The sequence below is a fragment of the Cornus florida genome, unplaced genomic scaffold (genome assembly GCF_030987335.1).
Source record: "Cornus florida cultivar Cherokee Brave unplaced genomic scaffold, ASM3098733v1 CherokeeBrave_3.0.0_Hap2_Chr10, whole genome shotgun sequence".
In the NCBI taxonomy this organism is placed as follows: domain Eukaryota; kingdom Viridiplantae; phylum Streptophyta; class Magnoliopsida; order Cornales; family Cornaceae; genus Cornus; species Cornus florida.
This window is the reverse complement of record NW_026775580.1, coordinates 41,923,784-41,934,050: the sequence shown is the minus strand read 5'-3', so window position 1 is coordinate 41,934,050 and position 10,267 is coordinate 41,923,784.

The window sequence follows — 10,267 nt, the reverse complement described above, 5'->3', positions numbered from 1 at the left end:
AGCTCTAAACAGTTCTCCAATACCGAATCAAGCTCAAAATTTTGCGCTGAGGGTTTCTGGCAAAGCATTTGGAGTTGGTTCCTTTAAAGATGCTGTAGGTACGTGATCCCTGTCAAACAACCCTTTAGAAGTCTTTGCTTCAGCAGGATTTCTCAAAGGAAATGTTTCATTCCTTTACTGATTGGTGGACTAGTCTTCTTAATCAATGGAAGAATCAGGATGATATTCTTCAGTTGCTTTGTTTTGTTTCGTTTTGCTATTGGTGCATATAGAAATCTCGCAACTAACTTGCTTTTAAAGGAGAGTTATGAGAGGCTTTCACTGTTGCCCATCTAGCCTACAAATAATTTGTTGAATTCAATAACGTTAACTTGATCACTGACTCGCTTCATCATTTGCTTTGTCAACCCCATTTCATGTTGCTTTATATTCATGTTAGCCATCCTTCTCCATTAGGGTTTTTCAAATGCAATATGGATGCTTTATTTTTTCAGGACTTGAAGATTGGTGGGGGTGGCGCTGTGTTCAAAGACCATACGAGAGGCATTGTTAAGGTGATTATCTTTTAGCAATTTCAAGCGTCTAATGCCCTTGAAGCTAAAGCCAGTTGCTTTCTCAAAAGTTTAGTTTGAATGTGACTGTAATGTCCCGGATTTTTCTGAAATATTTTTTTTTTTCGCGCCTCGTTTTGCATGCCACATGGGTCCCGAGGGTCATTTTAGTCATTTTCTTGGTTCAAAGGTTTTTAGAAGTTCATTTTAATTATTTTAAGTCAATCAGAAGTGATGGTATTATTTTTGAAATTTTTCAGAAGTCGGAACGATTTTCGGGCTCTGGAATTTCTCTCGGTTTTACTACATTAGGTGAGGGGCATTGTAGTCATTTCGCATGCATATACATATATGTGTATCTATGTATTAGAAAGATATTTTGGGGATATGTTTGGCATTGCATTAAAAGAGAAAGGGCATGATGGTAGTGTACCACATATTAGTAATCACTTAGAAGTTGACACTTGGCAATGGGGGGAACCACCCACCAAAGGTTGAAAATTTTCATACCACTTCCTCTTCCTCATTTTTTTTCGATAGAAAGCTCTCACTCTCAACAAATTCCTCTCTCTCTCTCTCTCTCTCTCTCTCTCTCTCTATATATATATATATATATATATATATATATATATATACATTACTTCAAGTTTTGAGACATAATTTGAGGGGTTTAGAGATAGATTTTAGGAAATAGCAAGAAGGGAATATTGATCTACACATCAAGAACTTCCATTTGAGACCAAACTTGCATGCACTTGGACATTTCGAAATTAGGGCTTCCATAAGGACATGTTTGGCTAGCACACATGAGGTAGGGATGTTTAATGCATTGCACTTTGCCTTTTTTTTTAGTATTATCTTGATTTCTATACCAAGCATGCTTATATATGAAGAAATAATGCTAGTTGTGAATGTTAAATGAGAAATTCATGCTCTACAAAAATTGTTATGTGCCTTATGTGTGAAGTGTGGAAGCATGCTAGTACATGGACAAATATGCGATTGATATCATGCTAAGTATGTGTATAACATGGCCTTAGTATAAAGTTGGTTGAATGATGATTATTGCATGATATATGATGAAATGATTTTATGAAGAGCATGTTTATGATTAGATCAATTTGAGAATACATGCTTGCTTTTAAATTCTATATAATTCCCATGAGTAATCATGTTAAGTTGATTGCTAGAAAATGCTATATTCATGCCATTGTTAGAAGTATGTTGAGATTGAAATCACTTTGATAAAATGAGGCATACGCATGACATGGAAGGAAATGGGAATGAATAATTTTTTTTATAAAAATGAACCGGATTTCGCTAATCCGATACTAATTCGACCTAGAGGGAGCGCGCGTGTCGATTTTGGACGTGAAAAAGTTGATACTAGGCCCCAAATGATTGTCAGATTTGGAACCAGGGATAGTTATCAATCTCACCTCGGTAAAGTCAGTTAGCGATTTTCAAATGTGAGTTTGGAGTTGGTAGAGACCGAGTCTAGGGCTTGTGTAGGCCAAGTTGGGGTCGGTAGAGACCAAGGTTGGGAGAATGTGGGGCATTGCATTACATTTTATGCATATTTTTATTGACCTGCCAAAATGCTATTGTGTTTATTGATTTGTGGATTAAATGCTATAAAAAAATCCAAGTGTGATCCCAGTTTTCTATTTATCCCGTATATGTGATGTGTGGCTTAAGGGAGTCTAAAATTAGTGCCTTAGGCATCTCTTACTGAGCTTCTGTGCTCACCCCTTCTATTATAATTTTTCAGGTTATGACGATGATGTAGTAGATGACGGACCCTCACAAGCATAGTTAGGGTTAACGAGAGCATTTTTCATTAATTTTGTAGCAAAGGCGTAGTTTATGGAAATTCAATTGTAAAGCATTGTATTTTTTACCCTCGTTATATTAATGTGGTTTTGTTTTGAGTGTATATGAGGAACAGATTTATTTAGGATATTTTAGCACATATATATATACACACACACGTACAATGGTGTTTTTGTGGCATTTTAGTTGTGTAATGGTGGTAATTTAGTGGTTGGGTTTGGGGGTGGGCTTGAGTGTAATTGGTTGGGCAGTTAGAAGAACTAGGTGTCCATACTAAAGGAGATTCTGTCGACGTGAAATTCTCACACCTGTCGACCGAAGTTCCTTAACTGGTTGACGTAAAGTTCTCACACGTCGACTATTGCCCTAAACCAGTCAACATGTAGTGTTCACATGTCGACCGGTTCCTGCTTTTTAAGGTTGTGTTTTATTTTCCTTTTTTACCCTTTATTATACATTTAGCGTTGCTAGTATTCATTATATAGTCCAATAAAATACATTAATTATATTTTAATCACGAGAATGACTATATTACCCCTGAACTTCATCATAATCATTGGATGATTTTAGTAAATGACAATTTTTGTAATAACCCAGTCATTTTCCTTCCTTTCCTTTTCTCATATTTTCACGAATATATATATATTTTTCCGTTGATCTTTTCTTTTTTGAGTTCAGTTTCTCATCATTTAGTGTCGTCTCAAGTGCTCGGGAATGATTTCTGAGACTCTTTTTTTTGGATTGATAACTTCCTTTGAGGACCGCGTCATTTCCACAATTTCATTTCCGGACACTATTCACTTCTCGTCCTTTTCCCTATTTTGTCTTTTCCCCGTTTGTCACTTTTTGGCATAACCTCACTTTTTGTGTTCGAAATTGGTTTTTGACTTCACGTATCTTCATTCTAAGTGGCTTCCACGAAATACGTATCTTTACTTTTGTAGAAAAGTACTCTAGTTGCTCACGGTGTCCATAGGGGCATAGATGCAAAGTTTTTTGAAAACTTTTTCTTTTCTTGGGGTATTTTTCGTAAATATCTTTTGAAGATATTTTATTTCAGGGGTTTCTAAAAAAATATTTTTGGAAGATATTTTCATGCTGGGTCAGTTATGCAGTTTTCACTTTTTGAAAGGGACATTGTGTAATTAATGAAAGTTATTGCTAAATGCCTTGTTTTTGAGCCTGGATCCTCGTACGGGATTCATTTTCACTTTTTGTCGAGTCGCATACTCTTAGAATTTTCTTCTGGTTGTTTTTCTCCAGTTTCAGGATTTTTGGCCCCAATTGCCGTCGAACTTATTCGGGGCATATCTCTCTGCTCGGGACTCGGTTTTTTACGCTATTTCTTCTGTTGTTCATATTTTCTCATTTCGGTTTTTTTTGTTCACAAAGTTTTGCCGTTTGAATGCGTCTGCGCGAATTTCACTTTTCTAGACCTGGCGGGGCCCGTTTAGGGCACTTTTTGAGTTTTTCTATAAATAGGGGGTCTATAAGTGAAAAATCAGATTTCACTCTCTCTCTCCCCTCTCTTGGCCGGATTCCATGGCAGCCATGGCTGCCACTTTCTCTCTCCTCTTTTGAGCCTCTTCCCTTCAATATTTAGTCATAGTGCTTTAGTGTTTTATGTTCGCCTTAGCGAGGCCTTTGATTCCACCAATTGGAATCTCGATTTGGCCATTTCTTGAGTTCGGGTTTATAGTCAAGATGTGATTTTGATGGGGCTTCCTTGGGGTTCTTGTTCATCGTGTTGTTTCCGACAAAACCTAGAAGTTTCGTCAAATTCGGAGCGGTTTCATTTTGGTGGCTTTTGAGATTTTCATCTCAAATTGAGGTAAGGGGTGTTTTAGGATTTTGTATGTGTTGTATTGAGTATTTTTCATAATTATACAACTTGTTTGCGTGCCTTATATCAAATCTAGAATATTAGTAATATTTATTTCTTTGTATGAGATTTAATTTACAAGGATGTATATAGCTTAGAATTGAATTGTGGCATAATGATAAATTATGCTTTGATATATTAGTTAACATATATTAAATTGGAATTATTTGAATAATAATTGCACTTTTTATTTAATAATTATCTTTTGTGAAAGTTTAATTCTCATCGATGTACCTTGCATGAAATTAACTTGTGATATACTTTTAAATTAAGTCTTGGCATGTACTTTAACATACTTTAATTTGAGAGTATTTGGATAAGTTTGAACATCTATAGATTTTAATTAATATGATTAATTAAAATCTATTTAAAGGTTCCTTTAGCCTAATTAAGTTTTTGATTTGGTATATGCAATGATCATGCTATGTTGTTTAACATATATTAATTAGGGACCATTTAATTGAGATTAGAAACTTAGGGAAATTAATTGTCTCATTTAATTAATTTATGTTTCTATTGTATTACTGATTAAATCATGTGTTTGACATTGATTGTATATTTAAAGCATGATTTTAGACTTGTATTAGATTCTTCAGTTCATGTTTTCAATATTGAATTATATTGTTATAGCGTGTAACGAATTGCACACTGAAAATTCGACATGTAATGTTATTATAGCGTGTAATGAATCGCACTCTGAAGATTTGACATTGTCATCTTATAGTAGTTGTGGATTTAGAGCATGTATTGTGTGGTTTCAACCTACTTGTACATGAAGGTAGTTTCGTGTACTATTTAATATATATATAAGTTGTTAACTTATTTATTTTGGAGTCACTTGGGACATTGTTATAGATATATGGCTAGAGTTTGGCTCTAGTGCGGGAGGTATGAGTTCTCCCCGTTGAGATAGTGTGCACTAAGATGGTCTTCCCAGCAGGTTAGTGCCCGGAATAACCGTTTTGATCTTAGTTAATCCCGAGACGCGATGTCCAAATCTTCCACTATTTGATTTCGCATTCAATTCCAAGTTGTTAACTGTGAGAATCTATATCTTGATGCGATGTATTAGAAATTCTAATCATACTAAATTGTTATATTTAGTTGTTTTCGTATTTTAGATTCCAAGTTGATAACTGTGAGAATTTATGTCTTGATGCGATGTATTAGAAATCTTATTCATACTAAATTACTATATTTAGTTATTTTCGTACTTTAGATTTCAAATTGATAACTTTGAGAATCTATATCTTGTTGTTTTGTATAGCATGCTTCTATGTTGGTCAAATTACATAGATATTGTGATTTGTGTTTTGTTGTTCAAATGTACCTTAGGAATGATCCTATAGATTCATTTAGAACATAGACGTTAGGTGGCATAACCCATTTTTGTTGTTTTTGTATATTAGATTTCAAGTTGATGACTTTGAGAACCTATAGCTTGTTACTTTATATAATATGCTTCTATGTTGTTTGAATTGCATGAATGATGTGATTTATGCTAGAAATGATCTAGGGTAGCTTAGGATGCTCCCTGAGTCTCATTTTGACATAGACGTTAGGTGGCATGAGTCCCTTTGACATGTTTCACCTTAAGGTGATAATATTGTAAAATGCTAGGTCGATGCATGCTCATTTCCTACGAGTAGCTTTATGTTACTCACCCACGTAGTGTGGACATTTTTTAGGTATAGGAATCAAGGTTAAAGATTTTCATTATGCTTGGATGATTAGTGGACTTAAAGATTTCCATTCTTGTAAGGGTTGGCTAGAAATGCCATTTGTAGCCTTATTTGTCAAATGTGTATATTTGATTCTAAACTTATAATGTGTGCTTAAGCACACTTTTTTTATGCTCATTTTATGTATATGACATAAGGCCAAGAGCCAAACTTCTTTTGGAATTACATATATGTCATAGATGTTAAATTTTGCCTTTAATGAGAATATATGAAAAATCATGCGTTTTAGTATGTTATCTTGTACCAGAGCGTGCATTGTGTATGAAATTCATCCATTAGCATTCATTTATCTTGTATGAAGTGTGGGCAAGGGCCAAACAGTATTTCGAAACCATTTTATAATTTTGAGTTCCAAGTTTTCATTTCAAGCTTCATTTTTGTCATTTTGGCCATTGGGGGGTCATATTTTGCATCAGCGATATTTTTAAGCCATGGACCATTGTAGCACATCCTATTAGGTAAGTTACGTTCGCGTGCATGATCGTTTTCATGAAAAACTTCTTCTTTAGTGAAATGAGCCTCTTATGGACTCACTTTGCATCTTTATTGCATAATCTGGTCTAAGGGCATTCTGGGATTTTTCTTTAGGAAATAAATTCCGGTCTCGACATGGTCACTTAGAAAACGTGATTTTAGGGAGGGTTTTTTCTTCGTGTTTTTCCAGAAAATGTCATCTTGGTACCGGAAATTCATTACAAAGTTCAACTTTCTGTTTTCATTTTAGCAGCTTTTGGACCCTCATGACCTGATTTCATGGAGGGGAATTTTGGGCATTTCACAGTGAGTTGTTTTCATTTTCTCCCATTATGTCATGTAGAAAACTCAATTTTGAGAGGGGTTTCTTCTTTGTGTTTTTCCAAAAAATGTCATCTTGGCCCCCGAAAACCCATTTTTTACCCAAAAACCCCTGCTGCCAGGTTTTTGCCGAGTTGTAGTACAAGTGTGCGAGTAGTAACCTCCTCGTAACCGGTTAGATGACTTGGGGCAAAATGCGTGACTTATGTTTTTGCCTCCTAACTGGTTAGATGTTCATGGGTTGGCTCCTTTTGACCTTTTTACCCCTATTTCTTCCGTTAGTCATATCTTCTTCGTCCGGACTCCGAATCAAGTGATTCTTGAGTCTAAGTTCATTGATTTTTCATTATCGTTCCAATGTGTGCACGGTGGCACCCACTTTTATATTAGAAATGACCATTTTGCCCCTACATTCATTCTTGTCCGTTTTTGAAACGCCGTTTCCGCATTTGTTTTCTTTGAGTTTCGTGACCTCATTGCGGGTCACATTGGTGTCTTTAAGACGTGTTGTATCTCTAAAGACCATCATTTCATCTTTTGCTTCCGCATTCTGGATTCGTTATCGGATCTACGTTCGGTTTATCACAGGACGTACTGACTTAAAAACTAGGGCCGTCACAATTTTGCCCTTATTGGGCCTTAAAGTATTAATTTAATGAAAAATGACCATAGTACCCTTGCATGACCTCGGGTTCGGATAAGGACCCGATTAGCGATTCGGATCCAGCAAATTTGGGTCGTTATAATGATTCCTTATCTGTTTGCGCGGTTATTGCAAGCAATGATTCAGGGGTCGATCGAGAAGCGTTCCATTATTTTTTATATCAAATCAATACGTGATCCTTAGCCTTTCCTCAGTCGAGATTAGCCATATCCTTCGACAAGGCAATGAAGTCACTAATGCCATCGCCAAGCTTTCAAGGAAGCATCTGGCGAATGATGTAGCTCTTATTCAAATTCCTTTGATTTATGGAAGTCTAAAATTAAGAAAATGAAAAATTAAGACGACTAAGCATTGCGCCAATAAATGAGATGATATCATGTAAATCTTTTATAAATGTCCCTAGTGGTTTTATTATTATTATTATTATTATTATTCAGGTAAAGTGAAAAAAACAACCATACTATATAGAAAATGTACAAAAAAATACTCTTGCTATTTAGTATGTACATATAAATCTTTATAATTTAAAAATTTATAGCAAATTGCCCACTAATTGTCAATTTTAAATAATTTTTTTTATAAAAACCCCAAAATAATCTTAGAGTCGTTTTAACTATTTCAGTCTTCAATTTTTTTTTTTTAAATTTCAAACTTTTTTTTTAAAAAAAATCCCAATAATTTAAAAATATTTTAGAAATTTTAATTTTCAAATTAAAGAATTATCCCTATTTACTCAATTTGAAAACTATATATAAATAAAAATTGAACTCTAAAAAAAGTACTATTAATTTGCACTAGTACTTTACTCTCATTATTATATACTGAATGTCTTGCTGTGACGTATGAGAATTTGCTCTTCATTCCAATTCAGGCATGTGATTGTTGTGAATTTCAGCAACGTATCGAGGGTATGACGGTCATTTAGCCAGTCTACGGGCTGCTTCTAAAAGGAGAAGACCGACTTAGATTATACTCAATTATCTCTCATCACCATCAAATATCTCACGCATAGGACTTTCAAGTCTTTGTGGGGTCCATCTTAGCACCGAACTTCATTTGTGCAGCCCCACTCAAATTCTATTTGATTCAATTCAATGAATCCAACCATCTCTCCTTTTCTTTGACTGGTTCACCATCTTTTCACACACACACACACACACACACACACAGAGTATTGGGTTTTCTTTTATATATATATTTGTATATTCTACCTTTCATATTGCGAGATTGAAGAGAGACCACTAAATGATTTTAATTAGAAACTATATATATGTGTGTGTGTGTGTCAAAAAAGCCAGGCTGAAGATGATTTGATTTAGCTAAAACATAGCGTGTGCTATTAGATTGTGTTTGCATGTGAACTTGGCCTATAATGGGAAAATAAATCACATAACGGTCACCATCAGTTTGATTTTTGTTTAGTTTATATATCAATAGTTGATGAACTAAGGAAAAATAATAATTTAGTTGATGGGATTCCACAAGCCATCTAAATATTATTAGCTTTGCACATTTGTATTTTTATTTCTTTTATATTGACGTGTAAATATTGCTCCTACAAATTTTTTTTTTGGGTACTCACAATGTTTTTAAAAGCATTTATATAATTAAAAGATACGTACAAAAAAATTTATTACATAATTCTAAATGGATTAATATTCAATTAAGTATCACTTAAAATGGTAAGCATTACTTAAAATAGGGTAAAATTTTAAGTGATAGGGAGATCACTTATCACTTAAATGTTAAACTCTGAAAATTAAAAAAAAAAATTAACTTAAAAACTTCAGTATTTAAAATTCAGCTCTTTCAAAATTTCAGTAGTCAATTTTTAGTTTCATCAAACAACAAAATTGACACAAAAACAAGTGTGTGGAATCATTCAATAATTGAACAACAACTATGAAGCACCGATACGGATAAAAAATACAGGTATGATACGATATGAATACGATGATATAATAAATCTAAAAATATATATGATACAGGTATTGCATGACAAAAATTTAATTTAATATATATATATATATATATATATATATATATATATATATATATATCTCAAAATAGTTGTCAATCTTTCTAACATGTTTCATTTCAAAATTGGATGTACTATTTTTTACAACATTTTCAAACTATCATTTTAACTAAATAAGTACATTAATTACATAACATTATTTTGTCTTTTAATAAGAGCATATTTGAAACTTCACTCTTATGAATACAATAAAAAATTATTAAAATTCTACTATTATAAAAAGTTGGATTCCTCAAGGAGGACATGTATTTTAAGAAAAATGGAGTATATATTTTTTTTACTATTTTATCCATATAATTATAAATAAATCACTAATTAAAAATTTAGATTTAGATGCTTGTTATTTTTATTTTTTAAAAAAATTTATATTATTTTTTAATTAACACATAATATATTTAAAATTATATTGAATTTAAAAATAATTTAAAAATCAGATGTTGTCGAAAATTTATTCTGACTGTGTTCTAGTAATAATAATATCCAAGTCATATTTAACATATTATTCACCTTTTAAGTATCCCTTTTTCTGGATCAACTTCTTCTCCCAAAGCAATGTGTGACGTCACTTGGGAACTGCTAAATTTATTTATTCATTTATTTTTTATTTAGGGTTCGTTTGGTTAGACGGAAATAGATGATGGAAAGTGAAAGCGAAAGAAAGTGAAATGAATGAAAAAAAAATTAAGTTTCCTGGTGCATTTGGTTAGCGTGAAAATTTTTCAAGAAAGTTATGAGAAAATATTATATTGTACTTCAAAATTG